This window comes from Cervus elaphus, chromosome 27, assembly GCF_910594005.1.
Source record: "Cervus elaphus chromosome 27, mCerEla1.1, whole genome shotgun sequence".
Classification (NCBI taxonomy): Eukaryota; Metazoa; Chordata; class Mammalia; order Artiodactyla; family Cervidae; genus Cervus; species Cervus elaphus.
Window position 1 is genome coordinate 1,943,946 of NC_057841.1, and position 27,251 is coordinate 1,971,196.

The following is a 27,251-nucleotide window of genomic DNA, read 5'->3' on the forward strand; positions in this document are numbered from 1 at the left end:
TCATTCCACTTGAGGCCGCAAACTCAGGCTCCCTCTCACATAACTAGAGCTGAGAGAAGCCTCCTCTTGAGGTGCTTGTGGTAAGGTGGTATTCCTCTGGAGTCGAAGCCAGGGACTAACCTCTCATCTCGAGTTGATTTGTTGCCCACGGAGCTCTTTCGTGTTGCTCCAGTGACCTCTGGATCCCTCTAGCTTTGAAACAGTGATCTTGGGGTTTCTCTGGAGTGCCATCAAGGAAATCAAGGCTGCTATCCTGTGTGATGTGCAACACGGCAGTGCTCTGCACGCAGTGCAGGGGAATCGTGCCTCATCTCACGGCGAGGGGGAAGTCTCATGGTTTTTCTCGAGTTGCGGCGGGAACCTGGGGTATATTCTCGAGTTACAACGGGGATGGCCGTTCCACACACGTGTTTGCTCAGCGACGTCAGGACTCCTGCCTAGTTGCGAGGGAAAACTCGGGATTCTCCTCGAGGCTTGGCAGGGCAATTGGGACGCCTCTCCAGCTGAGGCGGGAGACCAAGTGTCCCTTTCCACGTGCCACAGGAATCCTGGGCCTCCTATCAAGTTTCACGAGGAGTCAGGCATCGTCTCTTTGGAGGCACTGATCTCCGCGTCCCTCTGGACTCTTCAAAGGATGTGAGGCCTCCGGTCGCGATGAGGTGGGGAACTAGGTCTTTCTCTGTGGTCTCCACAGGGGATTCAGACATCCTTTCGTCTTGGGAGATGCAAGACGACCCTGCATTCAAGTCACTGCAGGGATATCCGGCCTTACTTCGAGTCAGGGCATCGCAGTGTTCATTCCACTTGAGGCCGCAAACTCAGGCTCCCTCTCACATACCTAGAGCTGAGAGAAGCCTCCTCTTGAGGTGCTTGTGGTAAGGTGGTAGTCCTCTGGAGTCGAAGCCAGGAACTAACCTCTCATCTCGAGGTGATTTTTGGTCCACGGAGCTCTTTCGTGCTGCTACAGTGACCTCAGGATCCCTCTAGCCTTGAATCAGTGTTCTTGGGCTTTCTCTGGAGTGCCATCAAGGAAATCAAGGCTCCTTTCCTGTGTAATGTGCAACACGGCATTGCTCTGAACGCAGTGCAGGGAATCGTGCTTGATCTCGCGGCAAGGGGAAAGTCTCATGGTTTTTCTCGAGTTGCGGCGGGAACCTGGGGTATATTCTCGAGTTACGACGGGGATGGCCCTTCCACACACGTGTTTGTTCAGCGCCGTCAGGACTCCTGCCTAGTTGAGAGGGACAACTCGGGATTCTCCTCGACGCTTGGCAGGGCAATTGGGACGCCTCTCCAGCTGAGGCGGGAGACCAAGGGTCCCTTTCCATGTGCCACAGGAATCCTGGGACTCCTATCAAGTTTCACGAGGAGTCAGGCATCGTCTCCTTTGGAGGCACTGATCTCCCCATCCCTCTGGAGTTTTCAAAGGATGTGAGGCCTCCGGTCGCGATGAGGTGGGGAACTAGGTCTTCTCTGTGGTCTCCACAGGGGATTCAGACATCTTTCGTCTTGGGAGATGCAAGACGACTCTGCATTCAAGTCACTGCAGGGATATCCGTCCTTATTTCGAGTCAGGGCATCGCCGTGTCCATTCCACTTGAGGCCAAAAACTCAGGGTCCCTCTCACATACCTAGAGATGAGAGAAGCTTCCTCTTGAGGTGCTTGTGGTAACGTGGTATTCCTCTGGAGTCCAAGCCAGGGACTAACCTCTCATGTCGAGTTGATTTGGGGTATACGGAGCTCTTTCGTGTTGCGAGAGTGACCTCAGGATCCCTCTAGCCTTGAAACAGTGTTCTTGGGGTTTCTCTGGAGTGCTATCAAGGAAATCAGGGCTCCTTTCCTGTGTGATGTGCAACACGGAATTGCTCTGCACGCACTGCAGGGGAATCGGGCCTCATCTCGCGGCGAGGGGGAAGTCTCATGGTTTTTCTCGAGTTGCGGCGGGAACCTGGGGTATATTCTCGAGTGACGACGGGGATGGCCCTTCCACACACGTGTTTGTTCAGCGACGTCAGGACTCCGGCCTAGTTGCGAGGGACAACTCGGGATTCTCCTCTGGGATTGGCAGGGCAAATGGGACGCCTTTCCAGCTGAGGCGGGAGACCAAGTTTCCCTTTCAACGTGCCACAGGAATCCTGGGACTCCTATCAAGTTTCACGAGGAGTCAGGCATCGTCTCCTTTGGAGGCACTGATCTCGGCGTCCCTCTGGAGTTTTCAAAGGATGAGAGGCCTCCGGTCGCGATGAGGTGGGGAACTAGGTTTTTCTCTGTGGTCTCCACTGGGGATTCAGACATCCTTTCGTCTTGGGAGATGCAAGACAAGCCTGCATTCAAGTCACTGCAGGAATATCCGGCCTTATGTCGAGTCAGGGCATCGCGGTGTCCATTCCACTTGAGGCCGTAAACTCAGGGTCCCTCTCACATACCTAGAGCTGAGAGAAGCCTCCTCTTGAGGTGCTTGTGGTAAAGTGGTATTCCTATGGACTCGAAGCCAGGTCCTAACCTCTCATCTCGAGTTGATTTGTGGTCCACGGAGCTCTTTCGTGTTGCTACAGTGACCTCAGGATCCCTCTAGCCTTGAAACAGTGTTCTTGGTGTTTCTCTGGAGTGCCATCAAGGAAATCAAGTCTCCTTTCCTTTGTGATGTGCAACACGGAATTGCTATGCATGCAGTGCAGGGGAATCTGGCCTCATCTCACGGCGAGGGGGAAGTCTCATGGTTTTTCTCGAGTTGCGGCGGGAACCTGGGGTATATTCTCGAGTTACGACAGGGATGGCCCTTTCACACACGTGTTTGTTCAGCGACGTCAGGACTCCTGCCTAGTTGCGAGGGACAACTCGGGATTCTCCTCGAGGCTTGGCAAGGCAATTGGGACACCTCTCCAGCTGAGGCGGGAGACCAAGGGTCCCTTTCCACGTGCCACAGGAATCCTGGGACTCCTGTCATGTTTCACGAGGAGTCAGGCATCGTCTCCTTTGGAGGCACTGATCTCCGCGTCCCTCTGGAGTTTTCAAAGGATGTGAGGCCTCCGGTCGCGAATAGGTGGGGAACTAGGTCTTTCTCTGTGGTCTCCACAGGGGATTCAGACATCCTTTCGTCTTGGGAGATGCAAGACGAGCCTGCATTCTAGTCACTGCAGGGATATCCGGTCTTATTTCGAGTCAGGGCATCGCGGTGTCCATTCCACTTGAGGCCGCAAAATCAGGGTCCCTCTCACATACCTAGAGCTGAGAGAAGCCTCCTCTTGAGGTGCTTCTGGTAAGGTGGTATTCCTCTGGAGTCGAAGCCAGGGACTAACCTCTCATCTCGAGTTAATTTTTGGCCACGGAGCTCTTGCGTGTTGCTACAGTGACCTCAGGATCCCTCTAGCCTTGAAACAGTGTTCTTGGGATTTCTCTGGAGTGCCATCAAGGAAATCAATGCTCCTTTCCTGTGTGATGTGCAACACGGCATTGCTCTGCACGCAGTGCAGGGGATTCGGGCCTCATCTCACAGAGACGGGGAAGTCTCATGGTTTTTCTCGAGTTGCGGCGGGAACCTGGGGTATATTCTCAAGTTAAGACGGGGATGGCCGTTCCACACACGTGTTTGTTCAGCGACGTCAGGACTCCTGCCTAGTTGCGAGGGACAACTCGGGATTCTCCTCGAGGCTTGGCAGTGCAATTGGGAGGCCTCTCCAGCTGAGGCAGGAGACCAAGGGTCCCTTTCCACGTGCCACAGGAATCCTGGGACTCCTATCAAGTTTCACGAGGAGTCAGGCATCGTCTCTTTGGAGGCACTGATCTCCCCGTCCCTCTGGAGTTTTCCAAGGATGTGAGGCCTCCGGTCTCGATGAGGTCGGGAACAAGGTCTTTCTCTGTGGTCTCCACAGGGGATTCAGACATCCTTTCGTCTAGGGAGATGCAAGACGAGCCTGCATTCAAGTCACTGCAGGCATATCCGGCCTTATTTCGAGTCAGGGCATCGCGGTGTCCATTCCACTTGAGGCCGCAAACTCAGGGTCCCTCTCACATACCTAGAGCTGAGAGAAGCCTCCTCTTGAGGTGCTTGTGGTTAGGTGGTATTCCTCTGGAGTCGAAGCCAGGGACTAACCTCTCATCTCCAGTTGATTTTTGGTTCACGGAGCTCTTTTGTGTTGCGACAGTGACCTCAGGATCCCTCTAGCCTTGAATCAGTGTTCTTGGGCTTTCTCTGGAGTGCCATCAAGGAAATCATGGCTCCTTTCCTGTGTAATGTGCAACACGGCATTGCTCTGAACGCAGTGCAGGGAATCGGGCTTGATCTCGCAGCGAGGGGAAAGTCTCATGGTTTTTCTCGAGTTGCGGCGGGAACCTGGGGTATATTCTCGAGTTACGACGGGGATGGCCCTTCCACACACGTGTTTGTTCAGCGACCTCAGGACTCCTGTTTAGTTGCGAGGGACAACTCGGGATTCTCCTCGAGTCTTGGCAGGGCAATTGGGACGCCTCTCCAGCTGAGGCGGGAGACCAAGGGTCCCTTTCCACGTGCCACAGGAATCCTGGGACTCCTATCAAGTTTCACGAGGAGTCAGGCATCGTCTCCTTTGGAGGCACTGATCTCCGCATCCCTCTTTAGTTTTCAAAGGAGGTGAGGCCTCCGATCGCGATGAGGTGGGGAAATAGGTCTTTCTCTGTGGTCTCCACAGGGGATTCAGACAACTTTTCGTCTTGGGAGATGCAAGACGAGCCTGCATTCAAGTCACTGCAGGCATATCCGGCCTTTTTTCGAGTCAGGGCATCGCGGTGTCCATTCCACTTGAGGCCGCAAACTCAGGGTCCCTCTCACATACCTAGAGCTGAGAGAAGCCTCCTCTTGAAGTGCTTGTCGTAAGGTGGTATTCCTCTGGAGTCGAAGACAGGGACAAACCTCTCATCTCCAGTTGATTTTTGGTCCACGGAGCTCTTTCATGTTGCTACAGTGACCTCAGGATCCCTCTAGCCTTGAAACAGTGTTCTTGGGGTTTCTCTGGAGTGCCATCAAGGAAATCAAGGCTCCTTTCCTGTGTGATGTGCCACACGGAATTGCTCTCCACGCAGTGCAGGGGAATCGGGCCTCATTTCGCGGCGAGGGGGAAGTCTCATGGTTTTTCTCGAGTTGCGGCGGGAACCTGGGGTATATTCTCGAGTTACGACGGGGATGGCCCTTCCACACACGTGTTTGTTCAGCAACTTCAGGACACCTGCCTAGTTGCGAAGGACAACTCGGGATTCTCCTCGAGGCTTGTCAGGGCAATTGGGACGCCTCTCCAGCTGAGGCGGGGCACCAAGTGTCCCTTACCACGTGCCACAGGAATCATGGGACTCCTATCAAGTTTCACGAGGAATCAGGCATCGTCTCTTTGGAGGCACTGATCTCCGCGTCCCTCTGGACTCTTCAAAGGATGTGAGGCCTCCGGTCGCGATGAGGTGGGGAACTAGGTCTTTCTCTGTGGTCTCCACAGGGGATTCAGACATCCTTTCATCTTGGGAGATGCAAGACGAGCCTGCATTCATGTCACTGCAGGGATATCCGGCCTTACTTCGAGTCAGGGCATCGCGGTGTCCATTCCACTTGAGGCTGCAAACTCAGGCTCCGTCTCTCATACCTAGAGCTGAGAGAAGCCTCCTCTTGAGGTGCTTGTGGAAACGTGGTATTCCTCTGGAGTCGAAGCCAGGGACTAACCTCTCATCTCGAGTTGATTTTTGGTCCACGGAGCTCTTTCGTGTTGCGACAGTGACCTCACGATCCCTCTAGCCTTGAATCAGTGTTCTTGGGCTTTCTCTGGAGTGCCATCAAGGAAATCAAGGCTCCTTTCCTGTGTAATGTGCAACACGGCATTGCTCTGCACGCAGTGCAGGGGAATCGGGCCTCATCTCGCGGCGAGGGGGAAGTCTCATGGTTTTTCTCGAGTGCGGCGGGATCCTGGGTTATATTATCGAATTACGACGGGGATGGCCCTTTCACACACGTGTTTGTTCAGCAAAGTCAGGACTCCTGCCTAGTTGCGAGGGACAACTCGGGATTCTCCTCGAGGCTTGGCAGGGAAACTGGGACGCCTCTCCAGCTGAGGCGGGAGACCAAGTGTCCCTTTCCACGTGCCACAGGAATCCTGGGACTCCTATCAAGTTTCACGAGGAGTCAGGCATCGTCTCCTTTGGAGGCACTGATCTCCGCATCCCTCTGGAGTTTTCAAAGGAGGTGAGGCCTCCGGTCGCGTGAGGTGGGGAACTAGGTCTTTCTCTGTGGTCTCCACAGAGGATTCAGACATCCTTTCGTCTTGGGAGATGCAAGACGAGCCTGCATTCAAGTCACTGCAGGCATATCCGTCCTTTTTTCGAGTCAGGGCATCGCGGTGTCCATTCCACTTGAGGCCGCAAACTCAGGGTCCCTCTCACATGCCTAGAGCTGAGAGAAGCCTCCTCTTGAGGTGCTTGTGGTAAGGTGGTATTCCTCTGGAGTCGAAGCCAGGGACTAACCTCTCATCTCGAGTTGATTTTTGGTCCACGGAGCTCTTTCGTGTTGCTACAGTGACCTCAGGATCCCTCTAGCCTTGAATCAGTGTTCTTGGCTTTCTCTGGAGTGCCATCAAGGAAATCAATGCTCCTTTCCTGTGTGATGTGCAACACGGCATTGCTCTGCACGCAGTGCAGGGGAATCGGGCCTCATCTCACAGAGATGGGGAAGTCTCATGGTTTTTCTCGAGTTGCGGCGGGAACCTGGGGTATATTCTCGAGTTACGACGGGGATGGCCCTTCCACACACGTGTTTCTTCAGCGACATCAGGACTCATGCCTAGTTGCGAGAGACAACTCGGGATTCTCCTCGAGGCTTGGCAGGGCAATTGGGACGCCTCTCCAGCTGAGGCGGGAGACCAAGTGTCCCTTTCCACGTGCCACAGGAATCCTGGGACTCCTATCAAGATTCATGAGGAGTCAGGCATCGTCTCTTTTGGAGGCACTGATCTCCGCGTCCCTCTGGAGTTTTCAAAGGATGTGAGGCCTCTGGTCGCGATGAGGTGGGGAACTAGGTCTTTCTCTGTGGTCTCCACAGGGGATTCAGACATCCTTTCGTCTTGGGAGATGCAAGACGAGCCTGCATTCTAGTCACTGCAGGGATATCCGGTCTTATTTCGAGTCAGGGCATCGCGGTGTCCATTCCACTTGAGGCCGCAAAATCAGGGTCCCTCTCACATACCTAGAGCTGAGAGAAGCCTCCTCTTGAGGTGCTTCTGGTAAGGTGGTATTCCTCTGGAGTCGAAGCCAGGGACTAACCTCTCATCTCGAGTTAATTTTTGGCCACGGAGCTCTTTCGTGTTGCTACAGTGACCTCAGGATCCCTCTAGCCTTGAAACAGTGTTCTTGGGATTTCTCTGGAGTGCCATCAAGGAAATCAATGCTCCTTTCCTGTGTGATGTGCAACACGGCATTGCTCTGCACGCAGTGCAGGGGATTCGGGGTCATCTCACAGAGACGGGGAAGTCTCATGGTTTTTCTCGAGTTGCGGCGGGAACCTGGGGTATATTCTCAAGTTAAGACGGGGATGGCCGTTCCACACACGTGTTTGTTCAGCGACGTCAGGACTCCTGCCTAGTTGCGAGGGACAACTCGGGATTCTCCTCGAGGCTTGGCAGTGCAATTGGGAGGCCTCTCCAGCTGAGGCAGGAGACCAAGGGTCCCTTTCCACGTGCCACAGGAATCCTGGGACTCCTATCAAGTTTCACGAGGAGTCAGGCATCGTCTCTTTGGAGGCACTGATCTCCCCGTCCCTCTGGAGTTTTCCAAGGATGTGAGGCCTCCGGTCTCGATGAGGTCGGGAACAAGGTCTTTCTCTGTGGTCTCCACAGGGGATTCAGACATCCTTTCGTCTAGGGAGATGCAAGACGAGCCTGCATTCAAGTCACTGCAGGCATATCCGGCCTTATTTCGAGTCAGGGCATCGCGGTGTCCATTCCACTTGAGGCCGCAAACTCAGGGTCCCTCTCACATACCTAGAGCTGAGAGAAGCCTCCTCTTGAGGTGCTTGTGGTTAGGTGGTATTCCTCTGGAGTCGAAGCCAGGGACTAACCTCTCATCTCCAGTTGATTTTTGGTCCACGGAGCTCTTTTGTGTTGCGACAGTGACCTCAGGATCCCTCTAGCCTTGAATCAGTGTTCTTGGGCTTTCTCTGGAGTGCCATCAAGGAAATCATGGCTCCTTTCCTGTGTAATGTGCAACACGGCATTGCTCTGAACGCAGTGCAGGGAATCGGGCTTGATCTCGCAGCGAGGGGAAAGTCTCATGGTTTTTCTCGAGTTGCGGCGGGAACCTGGGGTATATTCTCGAGTTACGACGGGGATGGCCCTTCCACACACGTGTTTGTTCAGCGACCTCAGGACTCCTGTTTAGTTGCGAGTGACAACTCGGGATTCTCCTCGAGTCTTGGCAGGGCAATTGGGACGCCTCTCCAGCTGAGGCGGGAGACCAAGGGTCCCTTTCCACGTGCCACAGGAATCCTGGGACTCCTATCAAGTTTCACGAGGAGTCAGGCATCGTCTCCTTTGGAGGCACTGATCTCCGCATCCCTCTTTAGTTTTCAAAGGAGGTGAGGCCTCCGATCGCGATGAGGTGGGGAAATAGGTCTTTCTCTGTGGTCTCCACAGGGGATTCAGACAACTTTTCGTCTTGGGAGATGCAAGACGAGCCGGCATTCAAGTCACTGCAGGCATATCCGGCCTTTTTTCGAGTCAGGGCATCGCGGTGTCCATTCCACTTGAGGCCGCAAACTCAGGGTCCCTCTCACATACCTAGAGCTGAGAGAAGCCTCCTCTTGAAGTGCTTGTCGTAAGGTGGTATTCCTCTGGAGTCGAAGACAGGGACAAACCTCTCATCTCCAGTTGATTTTTGGTCCACGGAGCTCTTTCATGTTGCTACAGTGACCTCAGGATCCCTCTAGCCTTGAAACAGTGTTCTTGGGGTTTCTCTGGAGTGCCATCAAGGAAATCAAGGCTCCTTTCCTGTGTGATGTGCAACACGGCATTGCTCTGCACGCAGTGCAGGGGAATCGGGCCTCATTTCGCGGCGAGGGGGAAGTCTCATGGTTTTTCTCGAGTTGCGGCGGGAACCTGGGGTGTATTCTCGAGTTACGACGGGGATGGCCCTTCCACACACGTGTTTGTTCAGCAACTTCAGGACACCTGCCTAGTTGCGAAGGACAACTCGGGATTCTCCTCGAGGCTTGTCAGGGCAATTGGGACGCCTCTCCAGCTGAGGCGGGGCACCAAGTGTCCCTTACCACGTGCCACAGGAATCATGGGACTCCTATCAAGTTTCACGAGGAATCAGGCATCGTCTCTTTGGAGGCACTGATCTCCGCGTCCCTCTGGACTCTTCAAAGGATGTGAGGCCTCCGGTCGCGATGAGGTGGGGAACTAGGTCTTTCTCTGTGGTCTCCACAGGGGATTCAGACATCCTTTCATCTTGGGAGATGCAAGACGAGCCTGCATTCATGTCACTGCAGGGATATCCGGCCTTACTTCGAGTCAGGGCATCGCGGTGTCCATTCCACTTGAGGCTGCAAACTCAGGCTCCGTCTCTCATACCTAGAGCTGAGAGAAGCCTCCTCTTGAGGTGCTTGTGGAAACGTGGTATTCCTCTGGAGTCGAAGCCAGGGACTAACCTCTCATCTCGAGTTGATTTTTGGTCCATGGAGCTCTTTCTTGTTGCGACAGTGACCTCACGATCCCTCTAGCCTTGAATCAGTGTTCTTGGGCTTTCTCTGGAGTGCCATCAAGGAAATCAAGGCTCCTTTCCTGTGTAATGTGCAACACGGCATTGCTCTGCACGCAGTGCAGGGGAATCGGGCCTCATCTCGCGGCGAGGGGGAAGTCTCATGGTTTTTCTCGAGTGCGGCGGGATCCTGGGTTATATTATCGAATTACGACGGGGATGGCCCTTTCACACACGTGTTTGTTCAGCAAAGTCAGGACTCCTGCCTAGTTGCGAGGGACAACTCGGGATTCTCCTCGAGGCTTGGCAGGGAAACTGGGACGCCTCTCCAGCTGAGGCGGGAGACCAAGTGTCCCTTTCCACGTGCCACAGGAATCCTGGGACTCCTATCAAGTTTCACGAGGAGTCAGGCATCGTCTCCTTTGGAGGCACTGATCTCCGCATCCCTCTGGAGTTTTCAAAGGAGGTGAGGCCTCCGGTCGCGTGAGGTGGGGAACTAGGTCTTTCTCTGTGGTCTCCACAGAGGATTCAGACATCCTTTCGTCTTGGGAGATGCAAGACGAGCCTGCATTCAAGTCACTGCAGGCATATCCGTCCTTTTTTCGAGTCAGGGCATCGCGGTGTCCATTCCACTTGAGGCCGCAAACTCAGGGTCCCTCTCACATGCCTAGAGCTGAGAGAAGCCTCCTCTTGAGGTGCTTGTGGTAAGGTGGTATTCCTCTGGAGTCGAAGCCAGGGACTAACCTCTCATCTCGAGTTGATTTTTGGTCCACGGAGCTCTTTCGTGTTGCTACAGTGACCTCAGGATCCCTCTAGCCTTGAATCAGTGTTCTTGGCTTTCTCTGGAGTGCCATCAAGGAAATCAATGCTCCTTTCCTGTGTGATGTGCAACACGGCATTGCTCTGCACGCAGTGCAGGGGAATCGGGCCTCATCTCACAGAGATGGGGAAGTCTCATGGTTTTTCTCGAGTTGCGGCGGGAACCTGGGGTATATTCTCGAGTTACGACGGGGATGGCCCTTCCACACACGTGTTTGCTCAGCGAAATCAGGACTCCGGCCTAGTTGCGAGGGATAACTCGTGATTCTCCTCGAGGCTTGGCAGGGGAATTGGGACGCCTCTCCAGCTGAGGCGGGAGACCAAGGGTCCCTTTCCACGTGCCACAGGAATCCTGGGACTCCTATCAAGTTTCACGAGGAGTCAGGCATCGTCTCCTTTGGAGGCACTGATCTCCGCGTCCCTCTGGAGTTTTCAAAGGATGTGAGGCCTCCGGTCGCGATGAGGTGGGGAACTAGGTCTTTCTCTGTGGTCTCCACAGGGGATTCAGACATCCTTTCGTCTTGGCAGATGCAAGACGACCCTGCATTCAAGTCACTGCAGGCATATCCGGCCTTACTTCGAGTCAGGGTATCGCGGTGTTCATTCCACTTGAGGTCGCAAACTCAGGCTCCCTCTCACATACCTAGAGCTGAGAGAAGCCTCCTCTTGAGGTGCTTGTGGTAAGGTGGTATTCCTCTGGAGTCGAAGCCAGGGACTAACCTCTCATCTCGAGTTGATTTTTGGTCCACAGAGCTCTTTCGTGTTGCTACAGTGACCTCAGGATCCCTCTAGCCTTGAATCAGTGTTCTTGGGATTTCTCTGGAGTGCCATCAAGGAAATCAAGGCTCCTTTCCTGTTTAATGTGCAACACGGCATTGCTCTCAATGCAGTGCAGGGAATCGGGCTTGATCTCGCGGCGAGGGGAAAGTCTCATGGTTTTTCTCGAGTTGCGGCGGGAACCTGGGGTATATTCTCGAGTTACGACGGGGATGGCCCTTCCACACACGAGTTTGTTCAGCGACGTCAGGACTCCTGCCTAGTTGCGAGGGACAACTCGGGATTCTCCTCGAGGCTTGGCAGGGCAATTGGGACGCCTCTCCAGCTGAGGCGGGAGACCAAGTGTCCCTTTCCACGTGCCACAGGAATCCTGGGACTCCTATCAAGTTTCACGAGGAGTCAGGCATCGTCTGCTTTGGAGGCACTGATCTCCGCGTCCCTCTGGAGTTTTCAAAGGATGTGAGGCGTCCGGTCGCGATGAGGTGGGGAACTAGGTCTTTCTCTGTGGTCTCCACAGGGGATTCAGACATTCTTTCGTATTGAGAGATGCAAGACGAGCCTGCATTCAAGTCACTGCAGGGATATCCGGCCTTATTTAGAGTCAGGGCATCGCGGTGTCCATTCCACTTGAGGCCGCAAACTCAGGGTCCCTCTCACATACCTAGAGCAGAGAGAAGCCTCCTCTTGAGGTGCTTGTGGTAAGGTGGTATTCCTCTGAAGTCGAAGCCAGGGACTAACCTCTCATCTCGAGTTGATTTTTGGTCCACGGAGCTCTTTCGTGTTGCTACAGTGACCTCAGGATCCCTCTAGCCTTGAAACAGTGTTCTTGGGGTTTCTCTGGAGTGCCATCAAGGAGATCAAGGCTCCTTTCCTGTGTGATGTGCAACACGGTGTCAGGGAATGTTTAACGGGAGGATTTTTATGTGCTGTCTCTCATGAGTCCTTTGTCTCTCTTTAAGCGGAACAGCTCGCTGCTCTCAGGGACTGAGGTCATTGTGTGGGGCAAGCATGAGTCTCCTTTAGTAAACATTCTCCTTAGGACAAAACAGCTTAGTCTCCTTCCCCTTTCTTGAGATAAAGATTGTCTTCTGACCTTGTGACTACTTTTAGCCCATGTTTCCTTGGTAACGTTTGCTGTACATTTGGTTTTCTGATCTCTATCATTCCCGAAAGAAGTTTCTTGTACTGCAGCCTATATATACTCATAGAAAAATCATTAAAGCACCTTTGCTCCATCAGAGCTTGGGTCCCCGGGTCTTTTTTTGTCTTTCTCTCTCTCCTTTTCTGGCTGACTCTCTGGAGCGTGGAGACCCGTCGTGCTCACTTTTCTGCCCGGGCTTCTAAGACCCCCTCGAGAGGGCGCCTGGTGCCTTGGTGAGCGATGCAAGTCCTGTGTCAAGGACTTTATTGGTCCTCTGCGTAAACCAAGGGACATCGGCCTCTTTCTTTCACTTTCTTATCGTCGACTCCGTACCTCCAGATTCCGGTCCATTAAGGGACCCCAACAAGTGGCTCCAAAAACAGGGACACTGGTATACGTGGCATATCGGGCGGAATGACTCAAAGACCTATTGAGGTCAGTAAATACTAAGACATGGGTCAAACGGCTAGAAAGCCCCATCATTTTTCTACTTTACTTCACCATTTGTTTAAAGTTCAGAGACTTCTGGTTTCACGCCAACAAATAAAAGCTTGCCTTCAAACAGTAGTTAAACATAACCCCTGGTTCCCTGATGAAGGCAGTTTTGATTTAAAAATTTGGCACCGGGTCAAAAAAAAATGTTAAACGAGCCGCCGGGCAAAGAAAAAATATTCCAATTGATTTTTGGCCCTTATGGGCTCTCATTAAAGCTGTAATGCTACCATTTCAAGGTAATTCTAGCCCTCACGATATTCGACAACAGACAAAACATTTACTACATAAATATGAATTAGATGATGAAACTTTACAAAAGGCTCAATTAAAACAACATAAAATATTTCAAAACTTTCCTACTAGCCTTGCCCCGACTACTCCAACTCCTCTTCCTCCTCCTCCTTCTCCTCTGCCAGCAGGCACATATCCAGAGGTCTCTCCTTTGTTAAAACTTAATGATTCTGATAACGACTCTCCTGAGGCAGTTATTGATACCAAAACTAGCAACGCTCTTATAGACAATTATGATAAGTCCTTGACACAAACTCATACTTACAAAAAATCAACACTTATTCACTTTTCTCAGCAACAGAGACTCTCTGATTTACTAGCTTTGCAGTCACAAGTTTCTGATGCCAATGGTTTTTCTGTTTTTCCAGTTTTAAAAAGTTCTGACACTCAAGGGCACATAATATCTCAATATGACAGTATTAATCTTTTTCACATGCAACAAATAAAGAAGGCTATAACTATGTATGGCCCACATTCACCTTTTACAAGAGAGCTTCTAAATGTTGTAACATCTTCTATTGGAAACTTTATTCCCTATGATTGGCGAACTTTAATAAAAGCTCTCCTTAAACCCGGAGAATATCTTCAATGGACAATGTGGTTTCATGATATAGCCAGAGATCACGCTAACAAGAATGCTCGAGCTGGCACTCCCCAAAATCAAATTACTTATGAAATGTTAACTGGCTCCGGACAATTTGAAACTATAGAAGCTCAAATACAATGCCCTCCTTTGTTGCATGAACAATTAAAAACAGTGGCCCTTGAAGCTTGGGATCAAATTACTCCTCAAGGAGAGCCTACAAGTAGTTACACTAAAATATTACAAGGACCTAATGAAAGTTATGCTGATTTTTTGGCTAGATTAGAAACTGCTATTTCCCGCACTGTAATCGGAGAAGAAGCTAAAAGACAGCTAGAGAGATTACTTGCTTATGAGAATGCAAATCAGGAATGTCAAAGAGCTATCGCTCCAATTCGTGAGACTGGAACTATTATTGATTATTTGAAAGCTTGTCGCAATCTAGGATCAGAAACTCAAAAAATGCAAATGCTGGTTGAGGCAATGGCTGCTACCTTTAGAAAGGGAAATGAAAGATGCTTTAATTGTGGAGATAAAAATCATTTAAAAAGGGACTGCCCTAAGAAGGCTAATAAAATACAAAAAATTTGCCCTCGCTGCCGTAGAGGAATGCATTGGGCCAAAAGTTGTAAATCTAAATTTGATATTGATGGAAAGCCTATTCCGGGAAACTTCAAACAGGGGACCCCCCAGGTCCCCTACAACAAAAACCAGGGGCAGATTCTATCTTTTCCCTCAAACCCTCAACATCCGGCAGTGCTGCCGTCGATATACCAGCCCTAAATGATTTTTTCCTTTACCCACAAGCAGTCCCTACTAGAGTGCCTACCGGACTTTTTGGACCCCTGCCCCCACAAACTTTTGGTCTTTTGCTTGGCCGATCTAGTCTGACTTCTAAAGGAATTACTGTTCACCCTGGAATAATTGATTCAGATTATAAAGGAGAGATTCAAATTCTGATGTCATCTCAAATTCTATGGCAATTCAAAAAGGGGGACAAAATTGCTCAGTTACTTCTTTTACCTTACATTTCTATTAATTCCTCTAATAATGTACGGACAGATGGATTTGGCAGTACAGATCAAAAACAATCTTTATGGACATCATTAGTATCTGAGTATGCCCGGCCAAATATAAATATTAAAATTAATGGTAAGATTTTCTGGTCTCCTCGATACTGGATCTGATATTACTATTATTTCCAAACATTTATGGCCCAAATCCTGGCCTGTACAAAAAGTCTCTTGCCAAATTGCAAGAATTTCTCAAACTAAAGTACAAGAAGTTTATCAAAGTGTTCAAATATACTCATGTGAGGGACCAGAAGGCCAACCTGCAACATTAAAACCTTATGTAATCAATGTACCCTTTAATCTAATAGAAAGGGACTTACTTATGCAATGGCAAACTCAAATATACATTCCACATTTTTCCTAGGGGCCACTGCTCATTTAACAAACAATACAATTATTAAAATAATTTGGAAGAATGATGAGCCTATATGGACAGAGCAGTGGCCCCTTACAAAGGAAAAGTTACAGGCTGCTAAAGAACTTATAGACACACAATTAGAATTGAAACATATTGAGGAATCTTGCTCTCCATGGAACTCTCCCATTTTTGTTATAAAAAAGAAGTCTAACAAATGGCGCCTCTTAACAGACCTTAGAAAAGTTAATGCATCTATGAAACCTATGGGTGCATTACAACCAGGAATCCCATCACCTACTGCTATTCCTCAAAACTGGCATATTATTATTATTGATTTACAAGATTGCTTTTTTAATATACCTTTACACCCTTTAGACCGAGAGAGATTTGCTTTTTCCCTCCCTTTTCCTAACCACAACGGGCCTCATAAACGATATCAATGGACTGTGCTGCCTCAGGAAATGATGAATTCTCCCACCATATGTCAATACTACGTGGCTAAAGCTCTTGAGCCTGTGAGAAAACAGTTTCCTGACTTTCTTGTTATTCATTATATGGATGATATATTATTTTCAGCTCCATCTGTTTTGGAAACTCAACACATGTTTGATGTAGCTCAACTATGCTTAAAAAACTCTGGGTTAATCATTGCCCCTGAAAAAATTCAAACCTCTACACCTTACCATTACTTAGGATTTATTATTAATAGACAGTGTATTACTCCTCAATTAACTCAGATTCGTACTGATAAATTATCAACTTTAAATGATTTTCAAAAACTCTTGGGCAATATAAATTGGATTAGACCCTCATTAGGCATTGCTAATTATCAACTAACTAATCTATTTAATACTTTGAAAGGAGATCCTAGTTTAGACAGCCCTCGTTCACTTTCTCGAGAAGCACGAGAGGAACTCTATTTAGTGCAGAATAAATTACAAAAACAGTTTCTTACTCGTATCAGATTAGATTTACCTCTAGAATTATTTGTACTGCCCTCTCTTCATTCTCCCACAGGACTTCTTGCCCAACAAGAACACCCAATAGAATGGATCTATACACATTTTAGAGGAGTAAAGTCACTTACACCTTACCTTGATTTAATTGCTCTTATTATTATCAATGGAAAAAATAGAATTAAAGCTCTAATTGGCTCTGATCCTCATAAAATTGTAATACCTATAAATAAATTTCAATTTGAAAATGCATTACAAACTTCCACCGATTTTCAAATAGCCTTTCTAGAATATTTTGGAGAAATTTCATTCCATTACCCATCTAGCAAATTATGGAATTTTTTCAAAAATACTGAATTTATTATTTCCCACATTGTCAGCTCACAGCCTATACCACAAGCTGAAGTTTTTTATATAGATAGAACTAAAAATGCCAAAGCCTCATTCTGGTCTCTCAAAGAATATAAAGTCTTTTACACTAAGTTCCATTCTGCTCAACAAAATGAATTATATGCTCTTATTCAAGTTATTTCCCTACACCCTTACCCCATTAATATAGTTTCTGATTCTTTATATTCAGTTTTCATATTAAGGAATATAGAAACCTCTATTATAAATTCCAATCAACCTATTATTCAACAACTTTTTTCAGAACTACAATCCATTATTAGAAGCCGCACTTCTCCCATTTATATTACACATATTCGGGCACATTCTTCCCTTCCTGGTCCTATGACTTACGGTAATGAACAGGCTGATAAACTTGTTTCTTTTGCTACTCCGGAAAAACAACATGCTTTGCTGCACAACAATGCTGGTTCCCTACACCAACTATGGAAAATCCCATACCGCCAGGCTAAAGAAATTATTAATAATTGCTCTACTTGTAAACCCCTACATCTTCGACCCATTGCACAAGGTGCTAATCCTCGGGGATTACAACCTAATGAACTATGGCAAATGGATGTAACTCATTGTCCTGAACTTTCTCCATCTTCCTTCCTACATGTCTGTATTGACACCAATTCTTCTTTTATATGGGCCACACCTCTTCGCGGTGAAGCTACACATCACGTTATAACTCACTTACTAGCCTGCTTTGCTATAATGGGAACTCCTAGCTCTATTAAAACAGACAATGGCCCTGCCTACACTTCAAGATATCTCAAACAATTTTTACAATCCTTTTCTATTAAACATATTACCAGCATTCCTTATAATCCACAAGCACAAGGCATAGTGGAACGAGCACATCACACACTAAAATTACAAATAAAGAAATTAAAAGGAAGAAAATACATAGGAACATTGCTGTCTTCCTCATCTAAAACAGATTTTACTAAATTCCAACATAAGATATTTTCTAAACCTACAACTATTGTTAATATGGCTTTATTTGTTTTAAATTTTTTAAACTTACCACAAGGAGATATCTTGACTAGAGCAGAAAAACATTTCGAAGAATTGAAAGATTCTCCTTCTCCTCTGCCCATTTGGTACCAAGACGGGTTAAATAAGCAATGGAAACCTGGGAAATTAATTTTACAGAGAAAGGGATATGCTTGTATTTCCCCAGATGGATCCAACGAGCTCACATGGCTTCCTCTTCGGAAGATCCGAGCCAGGGCAGCCCCCAGCCTTCAAGATAATGAAAAAACAGCAAAAACCCCAGAAAGAAGAAATTCCAATACGGGCCATAAAAGCTCTAAAAATCTCTAAAAAGCGCCACGCTCGGCGGCATCAACCTTATGATCTCCCCTCTTGGGGACAAATAAAAACACTCACTAATCAAGCTGAAAATCTTGTTTCTCAACAGGGAATGCCTCGGAATCCTGAAAATGTTTTCGTTGCTTTGCTTGCTTTGCTTGCTTGCGCCTCCCCCGCTCAGGCTGAATCAATAAATCACACTTACTGGGCTTACATACCTAACCCCCCTTTACTTCAGGTAGTAGACTGGACGGAGAGAGGACCAATCGTATTAACTAATGACTCCACACATATGCCTTCTCCATGGAGTTTTAAAGGGCCCTCACACCCTGAAGAAGAAGGGAAATTAATTAATATCTCTTTAGGTTATGAAGTCCTTCCTTTATGTATGGGCCCAGCAGAACTATGTATAAACGTTAGTCGACAAACTTGGGCTTTTGTCCTGTCTCCAGAAGAGGATTTTCGGACACTACTTGGATTATTTACTTCCCTTTCTTTGTCAGTGAACCATGTTAATACTACTAAAACTTTAGGGAAAGAATTAGGGAAAGAACAAAGAACAACATGCCAAGCATTTACTAATAAGAACTTTAAAAATATTCCTGTTCAATGGGACAAATGTCAGGCTAAATCAGAGAAATTAATATTTTTAGCCAATCATATGATTGTTGATTGGGGACCCCACGGTATATGGTTATCTAACTGCTCAGATGATATTAACAGTACTGTATGTGATTACATTACCCAAGTGGCATGGAAGGTTACCAATACTACAATAGAGCATCACCATGACAGAAGACTTCTTAGATGACATAACAGTGAAATGGCCCCCCCTCGTCCTCAAATCGTCCTCGATAAACAGACTGGGCCTAAACAATGAGATATTTAAAAGCTTGCTGCAAGCACTGAGAAACTTGAGACTTAGACTAGACATTTCACAAGGACCAATCATAGCCATAACAATTATTTCTTTCGCTATAATCAATCATATTTTATACAAGCCTGTGTTCCATTTCCTTTTGTTATAGCGATAAAAAACCTACAATTCAATAAGACTATACGTTCTATAACTTGCATAAATTGCAGATTATATACTTGTCTTAACTCCTCTATTTCCTTAAGATATGATTCTCTTTTAATTCTTCGATCTCGACGTGGTCTATGGTTACCAATAAATCTCCAACGGCCCTGGGAAGAAGGTCCCATGGCTGGACTTGCTTGCCGGTTGCTTACTAAATTGCTCCGGCGATCTAAACGATTCATTAGATGGCTGATTTTTAGTATTTTGGGATTAATAGCCATTTACACCACTGCTGCTGTCACTGGTGTTGCTTTACAAACCTCTATTCAGACACATAATTTTATTCAAAATTAGACTAAAGATGCCCATACTATATGGGCCACTCAGACTCAGATAGATAAGAAAATTCAAGAAAAAATACAGAAACTAAAAACAGCCATCAAATGGGTTGGAGATCAATTAAAAGATGTACAAAAACAGGTGATGCTAAAATGTGACAGAAATTCTACTCAATTTTGTGTTACTCCTGTTCGTTTTAATAATAGTGCCTACAACTGAGAACAAATTAAGTTTCATTTACAAAACATACATGATAATGCCTCTCTGAATGTACAATTATTACAAAAAGAAATATTTAAAACCTTTTCTAATAATCTGCCCTCTTCCATTGATATAAAAACTTTAGCTAAACAATTGGCTGATCAATTATCTGGGCTAAACCCACGAAGATGGTTTCAAAGTCTTACTCATAGCATTAGATCTAAAGCCATAATTTTGGTGATTGTCTTAACAATTATATTTGTTGTCTACCGTTGCCTTTATGCAAAGATTGTCAAAACTAAACAAACTTTGATGGTCAGAACTCTTCTTACAAATATTAAATAAATAAGAAAAAATTGTCAGGGAATGTTTAACGGGAGGATTCCTACGTGCTGTCTCTCATGAGTCCTTTGTCCCTCTTCAAGCGGAACAGCACGCTGCTCCCAGGGACTGAGGTCATTGTGTGGGGCAAGCATGAGTCTCCTTTAGTAAACATTCTCCTTAGGACAAAACAGCTTAGTCTCCTTCCCCTTTCTTGAGATAAAGATTGTCTTCTGACCTTGTGACTACTTTTAGCCCATGTTTCCTTGGTAACGTTTGCTGTACATTTGGTTTTCTGATCTCTATCATTCCCGAAAAAAGTTTCTTGTACTGCAGCCTATATATACTCATAAAAAAATCATTAAAGCACATTTGCTCCATCAGAGCTTGGATCCCCGGGTCTTTTTTTGTCTTTCTCTCTCTCCTTTTCTGGCTGACTCTCTAGAGCGTGGAGACCCGTCGTGCTCACTTTTCTGCCCGGGCTTCTAAGACCCCCTCGAGAGGGCGCCTGGTGCCTTCGTGAGTGATACAAGTCCTGTGTCAAAGACTTTATTGGTCCTCTGCGTAAACCAAGGGACATCGGCCTCTTTCTCTCTTTCACTTTCTTATCGTCGACTCCGTACCTCCAAATTCCAGTCCATTAAGAGACCCCAACAGTGACCTCAGGATCCCTCTAGCCTTGAAACAGTGTTCTTGGGGTTTCTCTGGAGTGCCATCAAGGAGATCAAGGCTCCTTTCCTGTGTGATGTGCAACACGGCATTGCTCTGCACGCAGTGCAGGGGAATCGGGCCTCATCTCGCAGCGAGGGGGAAGTCTCATGGTTTTTCTCGAGTTGCGGCGGGAACCTGGGGTATACTCTCGAGTTACGACGGGGATGGCCCTTCCAGACACGTGTTTGCTCAGCGATGTCAGGACTCCTCCCTAGTTGAGAGGGAAAACTGGGGATTCTCCTCGAGGCTTGGCAGGGCAATTGGGACGCCTCTCCAGCTGAGGCGGGAGACCAAGGGTCCCTTTCCACGTGCCACAGGAATCCTGGGACTCCTATCAAGTTTCACGAGGAGTCAGGCATCGTCTCCTTTGGAGGCACTGATCTCCGCGTCCCTCTGGAGTTTTCCAAGGATGTGAGGCCTCCGGTCGCGATGAGGTGGGGAACTAGGTCTTTCTCTGTGGTCTCCACAGGGGATTCAGACATCCTTTCGTCTTGGGAGATGCAAGATGACCCTGCATTCAAGTCACTGCAGGGATATCCGGCCTTACTTCGAGTCAGGGCATCGCGGTGTTCATTCCACTTGAGGCCGCAAACTCAGGCTCCCTCTCACATAACTAGAGCTGAGAGAAGCCTCCTCTTGAGGTGCTTGTGGTAAGGTGGTATTCCTCTGGAGTCGAAGCCAGGGACTAACCTCTCATCTCGAGTTGATTTGTTGCCCACGGAGCTCTTTCGTGTTGCTCCAGTGACCTCTGGATCCCTCTAGCTTTGAAACAGTGATCTTGGGGTTTCTCTGGAGTGCCATCAAGGAAATCAAGGCTGCTATCCTGTGTGATGTGCAACACGGCAGTGCTCTGCACGCAGTGCAGGGGAATCGTGCCTCATCTCACGGCGAGGGGGAAGTCTCATGGTTTTTCTCGAGTTGCGGCGGGAACCTGGGGTATATTCTCGAGTTACAACGGGGATGGCCGTTCCACACACGTGTTTGCTCAGCGACGTCAGGACTCCTGCCTAGTTGCGAGGGAAAACTCGGGATTCTCCTCGAGGCTTGGCAGGGCAATTGGGACGCCTCTCCAGCTGAGGCGGGAGACCAAGTGTCCCTTTCCACGTGCCACAGGAATCCTGGGCCTCCTATCAAGTTTCACGAGGAGTCAGGCATCGTCTCTTTGGAGGCACTGATCTCCGCGTCCCTCTGGACTCTTCAAAGGATGTGAGGCCTCCGGTCGCGATGAGGTGGGGAACTAGGTCTTTCTCTGTGGTCTCCACAGGGGATTCAGACATCCTTTCGTCTTGGGAGATGCAAGACGACCCTGCATTCAAGTCACTGCAGGGATATCCGGCCTTACTTCGAGTCAGGGCATCGCAGTGTTCATTCCACTTGAGGCCGCAAACTCAGGCTCCCTCTCACATACCTAGAGCTGAGAGAAGCCTCCTCTTGAGGTGCTTGTGGTAAGGTGGTAGTCCTCTGGAGTCGAAGCCAGGAACTAACCTCTCATCTCGAGGTGATTTTTGGTCCACGGAGCTCTTTCGTGCTGCTACAGTGACCTCAGGATCCCTCTAGCCTTGAATCAGTGTTCTTGGGCTTTCTCTGGAGTGCCATCAAGGAAATCAAGGCTCCTTTCCTGTGTAATGTGCAACACGGCATTGCTCTGAACGCAGTGCAGGGAATCGTGCTTGATCTCGCGGCAAGGGGAAAGTCTCATGGTTTTTCTCGAGTTGCGGCGGGAACCTGGGGTATATTCTCGAGTTACGACGGGGATGGCCCTTCCACACACGTGTTTGTTCAGCGCCGTCAGGACTCCTGCCTAGTTGAGAGGGACAACTCGGGATTCTCCTCGACGCTTGGCAGGGCAATTGGGACGCCTCTCCAGCTGAGGCGGGAGACCAAGGGTCCCTTTCCATGTGCCACAGGAATCCTGGGACTCCTATCAAGTTTCACGAGGAGTCAGGCATCGTCTCCTTTGGAGGCACTGATCTCCCCATCCCTCTGGAGTTTTCAAAGGATGTGAGGCCTCCGGTCGCGATGAGGTGGGGAACTAGGTCTTCTCTGTGGTCTCCACAGGGGATTCAGACATCTTTCGTCTTGGGAGATGCAAGACGACTCTGCATTCAAGTCACTGCAGGGATATCCGTCCTTATTTCGAGTCAGGGCATCGCCGTGTCCATTCCACTTGAGGCCAAAAACTCAGGGTCCCTCTCACATACCTAGAGATGAGAGAAGCTTCCTCTTGAGGTGCTTGTGGTAACGTGGTATTCCTCTGGAGTCCAAGCCAGGGACTAACCTCTCATGTCGAGTTGATTTGGGGTATACGGAGCTCTTTCGTGTTGCGAGAGTGACCTCAGGATCCCTCTAGCCTTGAAACAGTGTTCTTGGGGTTTCTCTGGAGTGCTATCAAGGAAATCAGGGCTCCTTTCCTGTGTGATGTGCAACACGGAATTGCTCTGCACGCACTGCAGGGGAATCGGGCCTCATCTCGCGGCGAGGGGGAAGTCTCATGGTTTTTCTCGAGTTGCGGCGGGAACCTGGGGTATATTCTCGAGTGACGACGGGGATGGCCCTTCCACACACGTGTTTGTTCAGCGACGTCAGGACTCCGGCCTAGTTGCGAGGGACAACTCGGGATTCTCCTCTGGGATTGGCAGGGCAAATGGGACGCCTTTCCAGCTGAGGCGGGAGACCAAGTTTCCCTTTCAACGTGCCACAGGAATCCTGGGACTCCTATCAAGTTTCACGAGGAGTCAGGCATCGTCTCCTTTGGAGGCACTGATCTCGGCGTCCCTCTGGAGTTTTCAAAGGATGAGAGGCCTCCGGTCGCGATGAGGTGGGGAACTAGGTTTTTCTCTGTGGTCTCCACTGGGGATTCAGACATCCTTTCGTCTTGGGAGATGCAAGACAAGCCTGCATTCAAGTCACTGCAGGAATATCCGGCCTTATGTCGAGTCAGGGCATCGCGGTGTCCATTCCACTTGAGGCCGTAAACTCAGGGTCCCTCTCACATACCTAGAGCTGAGAGAAGCCTCCTCTTGAGGTGCTTGTGGTAAAGTGGTATTCCTATGGACTCGAAGCCAGGTCCTAACCTCTCATCTCGAGTTGATTTGTGGTCCACGGAGCTCTTTCGTGTTGCTACAGTGACCTCAGGATCCCTCTAGCCTTGAAACAGTGTTCTTGGTGTTTCTCTGGAGTGCCATCAAGGAAATCAAGTCTCCTTTCCTTTGTGATGTGCAACACGGAATTGCTATGCATGCAGTGCAGGGGAATCTGGCCTCATCTCACGGCGAGGGGGAAGTCTCATGGTTTTTCTCGAGTTGCGGCGGGAACCTGGGGTATATTCTCGAGTTACGACAGGGATGGCCCTTTCACACACGTGTTTGTTCAGCGACGTCAGGACTCCTGCCTAGTTGCGAGGGACAACTCGGGATTCTCCTCGAGGCTTGGCAAGGCAATTGGGACACCTCTCCAGCTGAGGCGGGAGACCAAGGGTCCCTTTCCACGTGCCACAGGAATCCTGGGACTCCTGTCATGTTTCACGAGGAGTCAGGCATCGTCTCCTTTGGAGGCACTGATCTCCGCGTCCCTCTGGAGTTTTCAAAGGATGTGAGGCCTCCGGTCGCGAATAGGTGGGGAACTAGGTCTTTCTCTGTGGTCTCCACAGGGGATTCAGACATCCTTTCGTCTTGGGAGATGCAAGACGAGCCTGCATTCAAGTCACTGCAGGGATATCCGGTCTTATTTCGAGTCAGGGCATTGCGGTGTCCATTCAACTTGAGGTTGCAAACTCTGGGTCCCTCTCACATACCTAGAGCTGAAAGAAGCCTCCTCTTGAGGTGCTTGTGGTAAGGTGGTATTCCTCTGGAGTCGAAGCCAGGGACTAACCTCTCATCTCTAGTTGATTCTTGGTCCACGGAGCTCTTTCGTGTTGCTCCAGTGACCTCAGGATCCCTCTAGCCTTGAAACAGTGTTCTTGGGGTTTCTCTGGAGTGCCATCAAGGAAATCAAGGCTCCTTTCCTGTGTGATGTGAAACACGGCATTGCTTTGCACGCAGTGCACGGGAATCGGGCCTCATCTCGCGGCGAGGGGGAAGTCTCATGGTTTTTCTCGAGTTGAGGCGGGACCCTGGGGTATATTCTCGAGTTACGACGGGGATGGCCCTTCCACACACGTGTTTGTTCAGCGACGTCAGGACTCCTGCCTAGTTGCGAGAGACAACTCGGGATTCTCCTCGAGGCTTGGCAGGGCAATTGGGAAGCCTCTCCAGCTGAGGCGGGAGACCAAGGGTCCCTTTCCACGTGCCACAGGAATCCTGGGACTCCTATCAAGTTTCACGAGGAGTCAGGCATCGTCTCCTTTGGAGGCACTGATCTCCGCGTCCCTGTGGAGTTTTCAAAGGATGTGAGGCCTCTGGTCGCGATGAGGTGGGGAACTAGGTCTTTCTCTGTGGTCTCCACAGGGGATTCAGACATCCTTTCGTCTTGGGAGATGCAAGACGAGCCTGCATTCACGTCACTGCAGGGATATCCGGCCTCATTTCGAGTCAGGGAATCGGGGTGTCAATTCCACTGGAGGCCACAAAGTCAGGGTACCTCTCACATACCTAGAGCTGAGAGAAGCCTCCTCTTGAGGTGCTTGTGGTAAGGTGGTATTTCTCTGGAGTCGAAGCCAGGAACTAACCTCTCATCTCGAGTTGATTTGTGGTCCACGGAGCTCTTTCGTGTTGCTACAGTGACCTCAGGATCCCTCTAACCTTGAAACAGTGTTCTTGGGCTTTCTCTGGAGTGACATCAAGGAAATCAAGGCTCCTTTCCTGTGAGATGTGGAACACGGCATTGCTCTGCACGCAGTGCAGGGGAATCGGGCCTCATCTCGCGGCGAGGGGGAAGTCTCATGGTTTTTCTCGAGTTGCGGCGGGAACCTGGGGTATATTCTCGAGTTACATCGGCGATGGCCCTTCCACACACGTGTTTCTTCAGCGACGTCAGGACTCCTGCCTAGGTGCGAGGGACAACTCGGGATTCTCCTCGAGGCTTGGCAGGGCAATTGGGACGCTTCTCCAGATGAGGCGGGAGAACGAGGATCCCTTTCCACGTGCCACAGGAATCCTGGGACTCCGATCAACTTTCACGAGGAGTCAGGCATCATCTCCTTTGGAGGCACTGATCTTCGCGTCCCTCTGGAGTTTTCAAAGGATCTGAGGCCTCCGGTTGCGATGAGGTGGGGAACTAGGTCTTTCTCTGTGGTCTTCACAGGGGATTCAGAGATCCTTTCGTCTTGGGAGATGCAAGACGAGCCTGCATTCAAGTCACTGCAGGGATATCCGGCCTCATTTCGAGTCAGGGCATCGCGGTGTCCATTCCACTTGAGGCCGCAAATTCAGGGTCCCTCTCACATACCTAGAGCTGAGAGAAGCCTCCTCTTGAGGTGCTTGTGGTAAGGTGGTATTCCTCTGGAGTCGAAGCCAGGGACTAACCTCTCATCTCGAGTTGATTTTTGGTCCACGGAGCTCTTTCGTCTTGCTACAGTGACCTCAGGATCCCTCTAGCCTTGAAACAGTGTTCTTGGGCGTTCTCTGGAGTGCCATCAAGGAAATCAAGGCTCCTTTCCTGTGTGATGTGCAACACGGCATTGCTCTGCACGCAGTGCAGGGGAATCGGGCCTCATCTCGCGGCGAGGGGGAAGTCTCATGGTTTTTCTCGAGTTGCGGCGGGAACCTGGGGTATATTCTCGAGTTACGACGGGGATGGCCCTTCCACACACGTGTTTGTTCAGCGACGTCCGGACTCCTGCCTAGTTGCGAGGGACAACTCGGGATTCTCCTCGAGGCTTGGTAGGGCAATTGGGACGCCTCTCCAGCTGAGGCGCTAGACCATGCGTCCCTTTCCAAGTGCCACAGGAATCCTGGGACTCCTATCAAGTTTCAAGAGGAGTCAGGCATCGTCTCCTTTGGAGGCACTGATCTCCGCGTCCCTCTGGAGTTTGCAAAGGATGTGAGGCCTCCGGTCGCGATGAGGTGGGGAACTAGGTCTTTCTCTGTGGTCTCCACAAGGGATTCAGGCAACCTTTCGTCTTGGGAGATACAAGACGAGCCTGCATTCAAGTCACTGCAGGGATATCCAGCCTTATTTCGAGTCAGGGCATCGCGGTGTCCATTCCACTTGAGACCGCAAACTAAGGGTCCCTCTCACATACCTAGAGCTGAGAGAAGCCTCCTCTTGAGGTGCTTGTGGTAAGGTGGTATTCCTCTGGAGTCGAAGCCAGAGACTAACCCCTCAACTCGAGTTGATTTTTGGTCCAGGGAGCACTTTCGTGTTTCTACAGTGACCTCAGGATCCCTCCAGCCTTGAAACAGTGTTCTTGGGGTTTCTCTGGAGTGCCATCAAGGAAATCAAGGCTCCTTTTTTGTGTGATGTGCAACACGGCATTGCTCTGCACGCAGTGCAGGGGAATCGGGCCTCATCTCGCGGCGAATGGGAAGTCTCATGGTTTTTCTCGAGTTGCGGCGGGAACCTGGGGTATATTCTCGAGTTACGACGGGGATGGCCCTTCCACACACGTGTTTGTTCAGCGTCGTCAGGACTCCTGCCTAGTTGCGAGGGACAACTCGGGATTCTCCTCGAGGCTTGGCAGGGCAATTGGGAAGCCTCTCCAGCTGAGGAGGGAGAGCAAGTCTCCCTTTCCCCGTGCCACAGGCATCCTGGGACTCCTATCAAGTTTCAAGAGGAGTCAGGCATCGTCTCCTTTGGAGGCACTGATCTCCGCG